The sequence below is a fragment of the Cnephaeus nilssonii genome, assembly GCF_951640355.1.
Source record: "Cnephaeus nilssonii genome assembly, chromosome: 7".
Classification (NCBI taxonomy): Eukaryota; Metazoa; Chordata; class Mammalia; order Chiroptera; family Vespertilionidae; genus Cnephaeus; species Cnephaeus nilssonii.
The window spans coordinates 92609947-92622991 of NC_137078.1; the positions used below are offsets into that span (position 1 = coordinate 92609947).

General features: G+C 47.7%; 1 pseudogene across 1 annotated transcript; it reads left to right on the top strand.

Moving 5' to 3' along the window:
- Positions 1-11794: 11794 nt before the first annotated feature.
- LOC307102882 (glyceraldehyde-3-phosphate dehydrogenase-like) lies at positions 11795-12830 on the top strand (annotated as a pseudogene). Its single transcript has one exon. The product of its transcript is annotated as a glyceraldehyde-3-phosphate dehydrogenase-like (transcript).
- The last annotated feature ends 215 nt before the right edge of the window (positions 12831-13045 follow it).

Here is a 13045-nt window from a genome sequence, read left to right on the forward strand (position 1 = left end):
AAGACTTTTAAATGGCATAAGGTGGAAAACGACGAAGGCATCTTACAGGTAGAGCAGTTGCTTGATGTCTGGGAGCAGGCTGGGCACGGTGCCATGGTGCCAGGCCACTGGACACTGATGTACTCATTCCTTTGTTTAACTGTTTATTCGCCGGTTCCTTCCCGTTTCCCTTCGCTTGCTCATTCATTCTTTCCCTGGGGGATTCACATAGTGATTGACAGCATGGATTCTGTGGCTGAGATGCTTGGGTTCCAATCCTGGCTCAGACAATGATTAGTTATGTGATCTCAGCAGAACTTGACTTCTCTGCGCCTCTGTTTCCTCATCTGTAAACTGGAGACCACGGAAGTACCTGCCTTTGGGCACGGTGTTGTGTTAAATGTGCTAATTTATGTAAAGGTCTTCAACCAGAGCCTGGAAGGTGTGACATACCCATTAGCTGCTGTTTGTTTATTCTTTCACCATTGACTAAGAGACAACAGGTAAATGGTCTGGGCAGCCACAAGGTCTGCACACCTGAAGGTCAACGCCAACCTTGGGGAGGTCACAGCAGGATAACCAGGCAATAACAGAGTCACGTGGCCAGTGTTGTGCAGGCAAGCACGGGGTGCTATAGGAACGAAGAGGAGGGGCACCCAGGCTGGATGGGATGGGATGGGCTCGGGAGGGTGTGTGTGCCCAGGAAGGCTTCCTGGCAGAGGTGTCACTTGATGTGGATCTGCGGGCACAGGCGCATATTAGCCAGGAGGGGAAGGGGGCGGAGTGTCTGGAACCTCTGGCAGTGGGAACAGCTTGTGCGAAGGCTTGGAAGGGCGAATATGGGTGTTCAGGGAACAGACAGGGTTTGTGTTGTGGCTTGCTGGGGGGAGGGGAGGTGGTAGATGAAGTTGAGGGGGAAGCTAAGCAACAATCCCTTTTACAAAGAATATAAATGAATGTTTAAAAAGGAGTCTGAAATATTGACAGTGGTTATCACTGGGTGGTGGGGGCTGGTGAGAAGTTACAATTAATTGCTTTTACTTCTGTTGATTAAGTAATATATTTTGGGCCCTGGCTGGGTAGCTCAGTTGTTTAGAGCATTGTCGCAATGTGCCAAGGTTGTGGGTTTGATTCTGAGCAGGGCACATGTAAGAAGCAAGCAATGAATGTAAATAAGTGGAACAACAACCGATGTTTCCCCTCCCTCCCGTCCTCCTTCCCTTTTCTTTTCCTCGCTTTCTCTAGTCAATAAATAACAACTTAAAACAAGAAATATATTTTGGGTTTTGCTTACCCGTATTAGATATTTTTTGATGAGAAATATGTATATTATTGTGTGATTTTTAAAAATATATATTTTATTGCTTTTTTACAGAGAGGAAGGGAGAGGGAGAGTTAGAAACATCGATGAGAGAGAAACATCGATCAGCTGCCTCCTGCACACCTCCTACTGGGGATGTGCCCACAACCAAGGTACATGCCCTTGATCGAAATTGAACCTGGGACCTTTCAGTCTGCAGGCCGACGCTCTATCCACTGAGCCAAACCGGTTAGGGCATGTGTGATTTTTAAAACATGAAAAACAAGAAGGTTGAGACCCCATTAGCGAGCAGGGCATAGTACAGAGGGAGGCAGAGTAAGGCAGAAGGCCTGGGGCGACTTAGAGGCACTTAGAGAACAAGGTGAGAAATGAGAAGAGGGCTTGGGCTTGGCAGTGACAGTGGGAGGGGAAATAAGATGGGTTCCAGAGATCGATGGGAGAGAAAGACTCAGCAGGACTCGGTGACTGATGAAGGAGAGGCAGGAGTGAGTTTCTGAGGGGTGCTGCTCACCAAGATGGACCGTTCAGGGGAAATAGTTCTGAGAAGGAGGGTGAAAGATGCGTGCTCTGGGGCCTGGGGGTACGCTGTCGGCTTGTTGGCTTGGTTTTGGGCACATGGGCCTGTGGGACGCCCAGCGGGAGGGTAGGAACTTGGGAACTTGCTGTATATAGGCCTGTTTCTTGACTTCAGCCACTATTGCCAGCACCCTCCCTTTGAAAACTCACCGAGCCTTCAACATCGTGCCGTGCTGGCCTGGAAGTCCCTTCTGATCCATGTCCTAGTTTGAAAAGAGTCAGGTTTTAAGACATATCTGTCTAGGTTTTCAGACACATTGCTGTCACTTGCAAGCCACTAAAGATGACTCGTTTGCGTTATATAGAACGTTTCTCTTCTCTGTTTTAGCTAAAAAAAAAACCACCTGTGCATCCCTTATCATTTTTTCTCTCTCCAGAATCAGTGTAGTGATTTCAATCTCTTTAGATGTATCAAGGCATGTTTATGGCCCAGCATTTGGTGTGCCCTGGAAAACAGTGTGTACTGTGTTGCTAGGTGGAGTATTCTATAAATGTCAGTTAGGTCAACCTAGTTAGTTGACAGTGTTGTTCAAATTCTCTATATCCTGATGGCTTCCTGTCTACTCGTTCTATCACTTATGGGAGTGATGACATTTACAACTCTACCGTGGATTTGCCTCTGTCTCCCTCCAGGTGTGTCCGTTTTTGCTTCACGTATTTTGAAGCTCTGTTGTTAGGGCATACATATTTAGGAGTGTTCCATCCTCTCAATGAATTGATCCCTTTCTCATTAATAAATATCCTTCTTAATCTCTCATAATATCCCTTGTTCTGAAGTCTACTTGGTCTGCTATTCATTAGCCACTCCGACTTTCTTATGATTAGTATTTTTCTACTCTATATTTTCCCATCTTTTTACTTTTTTCCTGTTTCTTTATATTTAAAGTGGGTTTCTTGTAGGCCAGCGTGTAATTGGGTCTTGCTTTTTAAAATCAGATCTGACATTCTTTGCCTTCAAATTGGTGTTTTGAGGAAGATTAGCATTGAGTGTAATTATTGATATGGTTGGATTTAAATCTACTATCTTGCTACTTGCTTTGTATTTGTCCCATCTCTTTTTGGTTCCTTGATTTCTCTTTGTCTGGCTCCTTTTGGATTATTTTTTATGTTTCATTTTATTTTCACTCTTCCATTTTTTTAGTGGTTAGTTTAGGGTTAATTATATGCATCTTAAACTTATCACATAGTATTTACATAATATTACGTCACTTTTCATATTTACTAAGGTTCAATCAAAGCAGCAGAGCCACTGAGAGTGATATATGAAATAGATTTATTATAAGAATTGAACCTTATACAACTCCAAGGCTCTTTTCTGACAGTGAACGGAAGGATCCTGGGAAGAAGCGATGGATTTAAAGTGAGGGAAGGGCAGAAACGAACCACCACCCCAAGGTCACCTCTCACTTCTTCCAAGACGGTAACTTCAATGTGAATGACTGATAGGAAAAACTGGGGTTTTCATCATGAACCTAAACACACACTGGGCCAGGGATGGAGAAACCGACACAGCAGGGGCTGTGGGCCAGCTGCTGCCTCAGGATGACAAGATGACCCAGCGGTTAAGCGACAGAGTGTGAGCTGCACCTGGCGTCACTTTCTGAGCGATCAAAAACAAGAAACAACAGACAAAAAACAAAAGAGCAAGTAGCTACTGCGTCCAGATGTTGCACAAAATGTCCTTGTGACACATGTTAACTTTGAACTATACAGAGATAGGAATTCTGGGAAATGTAGTTCTAGCTTAGCTGAGTCGACACACTACAAATCACTATAACAGATAATATAAGAAACTTACAATAACATTTCCATTCCCCATTCTGTCCTTTATGTGCTATTGTAGTCTTATATTTTGCATTTTCATACATTGTAAGCTCCAGCAGACACTGTTATTTTTGCTTATCTTTTAAAAATGTTGACAAACGAGGGGACAATGCCTTTATATTTATTCACATGTTGATTCTTTTATGTAGATTCAAGTTTCCACTCACTATAATTTTTCTTTCACCTGAAAAACTTCCTTTATTATTTCTTGAAATGCAGGTCTGATGGTGACAAATTCTCTTGGTTTTTGTTCTAATGAGAAAGTTTTTATTTCTCCTTCATTGTTTCAGGGGTATTGTTGCTGGAAACCTAGAATTTTAGGTTGATGGTGTTTTCTTTCAGTGCTTTAGAGAGGGCCCTTGCCTCCTGGCGTGCATGATTTATGATGGGAAGGCTTTTCATTCTCATCGTTGCTCCTCTGTATGTAACCTGTCTTTTTTCTCGGTTTGCTTTTAAGATTTTCTTACTATCTTTGGCTTTCAGCAATTTGATTATGATGTGTCTTGGTGTAGGGTTTTTCTGTTTATCCTGCTTGGGGTTTATTGAGATTCTGTGGGTTTATTTATTTTTAAATCAAATTTAGAAAATTTGCAGCCATTATTTCTTCAAAAATATTTCCTGTTATTTTTTATTTCTCTCTCCTGTCCTTCAATTACACATATGTTAGACCATTTGGGGTCATATCACACTAAGCTCTGTTCTTTTCCCCAGTCTAGTTTCTTCCTGTGCTTCATCTTCGATAGTTATATTGCTACACCTTCAGGGTCAGTTACTTTTCTTCTGCAGTGTCTAATCTGCTGTTAAACTCAACCAATAACTTTTTTCATTTTAGATATTATATTTTTCACCTCTAAAAGTTTCACTTGATTTTTTAAATGTCTTCCATTTTTTCTTCTCATTATGCTCATATACTTCAACATAGAACATTTTTGTATGCTAGTTTCATTCTCAGTCATTTCTGGGTTCGTTTCTTGATTGATTTTTTCCTTTTGACTATGAGTCACCTTTTCCTGCCTCTTGGCACAGGTAGTATTTTCTGACTCGAAGGTGGACATTATTATGGATGTTATGTAGTTGAGTGTTTCAGTTTTGTCGTCTTCCTGTAAAGAAGTTGGGCTTTGTTGTGACAGGCAGCTGGGTTGCTTGCAGATCAGCTTCTGCCTTTGAAGCCTGTTTTAAAGCTTTGCTACGGCTGGCCTGGACTAGCCCTCACTCTAAGGGTAGCTCAGCTTACAGCGAAGGCATGACTTCTACAAAGTCTCCCTTGAAGGTTCTAGGTTTTCAGTGACTTCTCACCACTCTGGCTGGTCATAATTCATCTGTTTCCTGTCACGTGTGAGCTTTGGGAACTGTTCAGCTTGCCACTTGTCAGTTGCTCTTCGCCCAGTCTCATGGGATTTCACCCTCGTGCTCAGCAGCACCTTCGGAAGGTCACATGCAAATTTCTGGACCTCTTTTTCTGCACACCTTCCTTCTTTCTGGAACTTCAAGCTGCATCCTTGTACTCCAATCTCCAACATTTTAATTCAGCAAAATTAATGTATATTTGGGATTCCTCTCCCTGAACCATGATCTGGAATTGACTCCAGGCAGAAAAACAAGGTAATCAGGGGCTCCCCTCATTTGTTTGTCTTCTCTCAGGGATCATATACTGTCATGCCTGTTTTTCATTGTTTGAAAACGATTGTTTTTTATATTGTGTTCAGTTTTCTAGGTTTTTAGGGTGAGAAGGTAAGTCTAGTTTTTGTAACTCCAACACAGCCAGGAGCAGAAGTCAGGAATTATGTACAGAAGAGCTCTCTAGCCTGACCGGTGCGACTCAGTGGTTGAGCATTAACCTATGAACCAAGAGGTCATGGTTCGATTCCAGGTCAGGGTACATGCTTGATCCCCAGTGGGGATGTGCAGGAGGCAGCCAATCAATGATTTTCTCTCATCATTGATGTTTCTATCTCTTTCCCTTTCTCTTCCTCTCTGAAATCAATCTACACTAATAAAAGAGAAAGGTGCAAATTGACCATACCTTCGTGACACCCACCAGCCAATCAGGAGTGAGTATGCAAATCAACCCAACAAAGATGGCGAGTTAATTTGCATACACAGGCGCCCAGCGGCTGGTGGAGGGATGCAGGCATTTCACACCACCCCAGCTGCTCAGGGCCTCTGGGCAGCATGGGAAGGAGGAAAGATGGCTCCTGGCGGAGCGAAGGCAGAAAGGCGGCTCCGGGCCAGAGCAAAGGCTGTGCCGGCAGCCAGGGTAAGGAAGGCCCATTCTGCATGAATCTTCGTGCATCAGGCATCTAGTAAAAATATATTTTAAAGAAGAAGAAGAGCTCTCTAATGGCTTCAATGCTACCCCTCTTTCATGAAGCCTTTAATTCCTGTCTCTTCTGAACTTGCTGCCACCACACTCGGCCTTGACTTATAATCACATACACCTGTGGCTCTGGGTGGACTAGAGGGGCCTCGAAGGTGGGCCCAGTGTCCTTTTTAGTAGCTCTGAGCCCTGCATGTGATAGGCCCTTGGGAGGCTGGGTTTCCTTGTGTGGCCGTGAACTGAAGTGACCCTGATGAGACAACGGGCATCCCAGGCTGAAACCCAGGAGGACCGGCTCTCTCCCTCGTGTGCTCACCAGTGGGCATACTCCCAGGTAAAAGCCATGAGGGTGCACTATTCTCCCTTATTAGGCAGGGGACCGAGGGATTGGCTGAAAGAATCCAAGCCTGCCTAGACTTGCCAACGACATCATCCTGACATGAGCGTTCACAAAGCCTCAGATGTTGACACAATGGAAGGGCTTGACCACAGGTGCCCTGGCAGCGTCAGACGATCCCTCAGAGGGGGGGCTAGACCAATCCCGAGGGGCACGCCCCTGGGCCAAGTGTGCAGGAGCTCAGGCAGCCGCAGTGGGCTCTTGCTCACGTCCCTGGGAAGTGGAGCGTGGATGCAGAGTGGTGAGGTCTAAGTCTTAGCCCTCGCTCTGTGACCTTGAGCAGCTGACTCAGTTTCCCTACCTGCACAATGAAGCCTTAGACAGGGTGGTCTCTAAGACCTTCCCCCTCTGTGAAGAGCTGGGTCCTGCCAATAGATGGGTTGATAGTCCTACAAGTCTGTGATTCCCTGAGCTGGTGATTCTAGCCTTAGGATTCGTGGTTCTGGGACACTGGCTTTCTGTGGCTCTGTGATTAGAACAATCGTTGCTCTTGAACAATCGTGACGCTATGAACCTAACCCTCCGTGGTTCTGATGGTCACAGTTAGTGGCAATTCTGTGGCACTCTGTTGGTGGCTCTGTGATGATAGATCTTCAGCGGCGGCAATGGCCTTGGTGTGCCTGGGACCCAGCTTTCTGTTTGCTCAAGGAGAACTCAAACCTGCTCCCCATTCATTGTTCCCAGGGTCATTAATTCGAGTGATTCACTTACCGGAGCCAGAGAGAAACAGAGGGGCAGGGGATGCCAGCCCGGCTGCCCTCGGCCTGAAAGGGCTGAATTGTCTGCCTGCCTGAGAGAGCCATTGTGCTTGGCTGTCTGGTGAGGGCCTGGCTGGGCCGGGCAGCACTGCTCCGTGCCCATATACAGAGAGGTGCTGCCCTCCCAGCCCATTATCTGGCGTCCCAGTGAGGATCCTGTGCCCACCAGGAGGGGTGAGCAGGAGGGCAGGTGAGGGCCCATTGCTGATTCTGCGCTCACCCCCCCCCCCCCCCCCCAGGTTCCCGGGGCTGCCTCTGGCTGGGCTTCTGCCTGTTTGCCAACCCTGGGTGACACCCCTGATTCTGCCTGGTCTCTGGCCTGACCCCACCTGGGGGCCCTCCATGCAGCTCTCTGAAGTCTCCTGGCCTGGTCGGGCTGTCTGACTGGGACTCTGGGCACAGCCCCTGGAATGTCTTTGCCTCCATTCCATTTCCCTCTACATGGATGCTGCTCGCTGACCTGTTGGCCTGTAGATTTGGACAAACCTCTGGCAATCCTATAATTCTGTCTCGGACCTTATTCGCAGGGACAGGCTGGAGGAGAAGGGGTGAGGGATCTGCCGTGACCCCCACTCTGTCACTTGTTCCTGTGCGACAACAGGACGTGCCCTCTGCACTGCAGGCTCTTCATGGACAGTGGGAGGGTAGCACATCTCTCCCGGTGGCTGTGGGGGGAAATCATGAGAACATGTGTACAACATGCTCTGTGGACAAGGCTAACCCTCAAGAACACACGTGAGCCCATCTCCTGTACCTAATACGGAGGGTTCTCCGGCCACGGGAGAATGTTGGGTGGGCGCCTAGGTCTGACTCTCTCAGGGAATCGCAGACTCTCTCCTCTGAGAAGGGAGACTGTAGTCAGGAGAAATTGATTCATCCATTCATTATACATTCAGTAGTTCATTCATTCACTAACTCACTCATTCATTCATTTACTCATTCATACGTTTATTTATCAAGCTCAGACTTTTTACTAGTCATTGTTTTAGATGCTGCTTTGTATCTTGGAAATTCAGCCTAGAAAATGACTTCATTACACTCTGGACTTGGAATGGGGAGGGGTGGGGAGGTGAGAGTGGCCACACCAGCCCAGCCCTCTGAGGGAAAACAGTTCCGGGCAGGGGTTAAGAGCCAACATGTTGGAGTCAGATGGGCGTGGGTCTCTGCCATGGCTTGCCTTGCTGTGTGACCTTGGGCAGATTACTTAGCCTCTCTGACTCTCTGTTTACTCATCTTTAAAATGGAGAAAGTGCTGGTGATTCCCCGGCCAGGCTCTGAGGCCTGAATATAATCAGGGGTAGCCCCGTGTGACCAAGTTTGGGCTCCATGCTCGGCAGCTCTAGCGTGGAGGTTAAGGTCATAGGAATCAGGTGACTGGTTTGAATCTCAGCCCTGCCACTTGCTGGCTGAAGGGCCTAGTGAAGCTCCTTGGCCTTTCCTGCCTCAGTTTCTTCTTCTGTCAAATGGGGTTCCTAGGTGTATTGTGAGGATTAAATTTGTAGAAATGTAGATTGTGTCCAATGGTAGCCTACAGTATTATTCAATATTCCTCATGATACCTGAGGGCTCAGCCTGCTTGGACTTCATTCATGAACTTCTCAGAGAAGCACAGGCCCCTGTGGGTGTGCCAGGGGCCTGCAGAAAGACTCTGGCCACATGGCCAATGGGATGGATCCTGGAGCCTGGGGTTTCTTCTTTATATGGAATGAGGCCGAGTGTCCCACACCCCTTGCCCAGTTGGCCCCGCCGGAATTTCTAGATTCCTAACTCACCCCTTCTCGAACCTTGACTTCCCCAGAGAGGGTTTGGTCTCTGTTTTGGTGCCTTGTTGTGGGGTTTCCATGGGGCTGCCTGAGCCTGGCGATTGCATCGATCTCAGCTGATACACCTCTGGTACCAAAGCTGCCTCCCTTCCGGGGTGAGGCGGCGGGAGAGGAGGGCGCAGCCAGCTTCCAGGGTGAAAAACCGGTAACGGGTCAGCATCTCTGGGTGAGCAAGAGGAGAGCCCTGTCCGGGGCCCTGCCCAGCTGGGAGCTTAGCCTTCCTGGCTCTGAGGCCAACTTTCTGTTCCCTGTCTGTTCCAGTCTGTTCTGGTTCTGATGAGTGACCAAGGGGTCTGAGAGTGAAGATGAGCCAGGTATCCAGGCTCCAAAAGCTGCATTTATTCACTTAGTCCTTCGTTCCAGATGTCACTGAGGTTCTCCTATGACATGCCAGGCACCGCACTGGCGCTTTGGAAAACAGTGCCCGGCTTGCCCTCAAGCCGCCTACAGCGTGGAGGACCTGGTCAAATTATAACCCAACTGCAACAGCAGGGTTACGAAAATGTTGTGTGTGTTTGTGGCGTAGACCCCTCTAAGAATATGGTGGAAACTCCCTAGGACATGTAGTAAGCACATGAAATTTGGCCTACACTTTTAGGGTGTTTATGGAGTCCCTTGCCGTCCATTCAAGAACCCCAGATCAAGAGCTCCTGAATCATAGTGGGAAAATTGCTGAGAGAGCCGAGCCAGGAGGCTGTAGAAATACAGAGTTAAGGAATGTCTGAGTCTAGACATTCAGGGAAGGCTTCCTGGAGGAAGTCCCATTCACTCACTCAAGAAGCATTCATTGAGCTCTTAGGAAATGCTTTCTACTGGTGACATACCACTCAGCAAGAAAGGCCAGGTTTCTTCTCTCCTGGAGCTTAGAGTCTAGTGGGGAGAGACAAAGAAATAAGCAAGCAAATCAGTCAACACACAGAACCTCTGGAGGTGATGGGGAGCCTGCTTGGCGGGAAGTGCTGGGCAGAGGGAACAGTTAATAGCCAGGCCCTGAGGTGGGGGTGCAAACTGGTGCTTGAGGAACGCCCGAGGAGGCTGGTGTGGCTGGAGCTTCGCGCGTGGTGTGAGATGGCGTTAGAGAGCCGGGCAAGAGCCAGATCACATAGACCTTGGGGTCCAGGGTAGAAATGAGCATTTTACTCTGAGGGAAAAGGGAAGCATTTTTCTCCTTAAGGTGAGAATTTTAAATTTGCATACGTAGAAGCGGCATGCACACATCTGTTATGACTGCTTTTTTTTTCATTTGACCAGGCGTGATAGATGTTGAATTCACTTAGTTAATTTATTTTTAACTGCTATGTAGAATTACAGGAATGTAGACATCCTATTTTATCTACCCGCTCTCCTATGGACAGACGTTTAGGTTGTATCCTGTTGTAGTTGTTGTTTTCACTATTACAACTGATTCTGAAGTGGGGGCTGATGGGTCGATGGCTGTGCTCATTTTCGACATAAGAAGTTGCCAGGCGGCTCTCCAAAGCTGGCCTCCTGATTTATGTTACCGCGAGTCGCGTCTGAACGTTCCCGTTTCTTTGTGTCCTTGCCAACAGTCGATATTGTCAGCCTTTTAAAAATTTGACAATGTGTTGGGTGTAAAATGGTAACTCGTTTTAATGTGCATTTCCATGATTACTAGTGAGGTTAGACATGTAATTTTGTATTTATTGGCTCTTGGAGTTTCTTCTCTTGTGAACTGTCTGTTCACGCTCCTTGTCCGTTTTTCTAGAAGGCTGTCTTTGTCTAATCGATTAGTGGGAGTTGTTTCCAGTTTCCAGTTTCTAATCCATTGTCTTTTATACATGTTGCAGATATCTTCTCCCACGCTGTTTACCGGAGGGTTTTAAGGAGAGGAATGACATGATCTGATTTACACTTTGGAAAGATCACTCTCGCTATGGTGTGAAGAATAATGGTGGTGATGGGCTTGCACGGGAGCCAGGAAGCCAGGGAGAAGGTCATTCTAGGAGTCCAGGGATGGGTGATGCTGGCCCAGACTAGGGTGACAGGAGGAAAGAGAGAAAGTGGACAGTTGCCGAGTACATTTTGGAGGTAGAGCTGACTGAACAAGCTGATAGATTGGTTGTGGGGTGAGAAGAAAAGATAGGAATCAGGATGACTCCCAGGGTTTTAGCCTGAACAACTGGGTGGATGGTGGTGCCATTCACTGAGATGGAGAATGGCAGGTGGAGAAGCAGGTTTAGGCGAAGGGGGGTGGAATAAATATTTCTGTTTTCAGCATATTAAACTGGAAACAGCTTGTAGATATCCAAGTGGCTAAATCAAGCAGGCAGTTGGATATAGGCGTCTGGAGTTCAGGAGAAACAGCCCTGTCTAGGGATAGACATTTGGGACTCATCGACCATGGGTGGAATTTAAAGCAGGAGACAGATAAGATGGAAAAGACAAGAGGAGCCACAGCACATGCCAACACCTAGAGGCTGAGCTGAGGTGGAGCATCAACAAAGACTTGCCCTAGAATGTAACCTCCATGGGCAGGGCTTTGTTCTGTTGAATGCCTACTGCCTGGCAAAGGGGTTAGCCAGCAGTGGGCTCTTAGTAAATATTTGTTGCAGGAACACATGTAAAATGAATGAATGAATGAATGAATGAATGAATGAATGAAGAGATTGAGAAGGAGTGGTCAATGTGGTAGGAGGAAGAGAATAAGTTATTATGGAAACCAAGAGAAACCTTTCAAGAAGGTGGTAATAGTCAATTGTGTGGAACATTGTCAGGAAGTTACATAGGAGGCTCTCGGCTCCTCCTGTTAATCAGACAGCCTCTCCCCCTGCTCAGTGCCAGCCACAACCCTGAGACACGATGGAGAAGGTCGAAGTGAATGGATTTGGTCATATTGGGCACCTGGTCACCAGGGCTGCTTTTAACTCTAACAAAGTGGGTATTGCTGCCATCAATGACCCCTTCATTGACTTCAACTACATGGTCTACATGTCCCAGCATGATTCTACTCATGGCAAGTTCAAAGGCACAGGCAAGGCTTAGAACAGGAAGCTTGTCATCAATGGAAAGTCCATCTCCATCTTCCAGGAGCGAGATCCCGCCAACATCAAATGGGGTGATGCTGGTGCTGAGTATGTTGTGGAATCCACTGGTGTCTTCACTCCCTGGAGAAGGCTGGGGCTCACTTGAAGGGCGGAGCCAAGAGGGTCATCTTCTCTGCCCCTTGTGCAGATGCCCCCATGGTTGTGATGGGTGTGAACCATGGCAAGTATGACAAGTCCCTCAAGATTGTCAGCAATGCCTCCTGCACCACCAACTGCTTGGCCCCCCGGCCAAGGTCATCCATGACAACTTTGGCACCGTGGAGGGACTCATGACCACAGTCCATGTCATCACCGCCACCCAGAAGACCGTGGATGGCCCCTCTGGGAAGCTGTAGTGTGATGGCCGAGGGGCTGCCCAGAACATCATCCCTGCTTCTGCTGGCGCTGCCAAGGCTGTGGGCAAGGTCATCCCTGAGCTGAATGGGAAGCTCACTGTCATGGCCTTCCATGTCCCCACCCCCAATGTGTCGGTTGTGGATCTGACCTGCCACCTGGAGAAAGCTACCAAATACGATGACATCAAGAAGGTAGTGAAGCAGGCATCAGAGGGCCCTCTCAAGGGCATCCTGGGCAAGATGAGGACCAGGTTGTCTCCTGCGACTTTAACAGTGACAGCCACTCCTCCACCTTTGATGCTGGGGCTGGCATTGCCCTCAATGACCACTTTGTCAAGCTCGTTTCCTGGTCTGACAATGAATTTGGCTACAGCAACAGGGTGGTGGACCTTATGGTCCACATGGCCTCTAAGGAGTAAGAACCCCCTGGACCACCAGCCCAGCAAGAGGAAGAGAGGCCCTCAGCTGCCCAGATCAATCCCCCCAAACACTGAGAATCTCTTGACCACAGTATCCATCCCAGACCCCCTGAAGAAAGGGAGGGGCTTAGGGAGCCCTACCTTATCATGTACCATCAATAAAATTCACTGTGCCCCCTCCCCCTACCCCCAAAAAGAAGTTATGTAGGAGCTGGACAGAGAAGTGAGCCT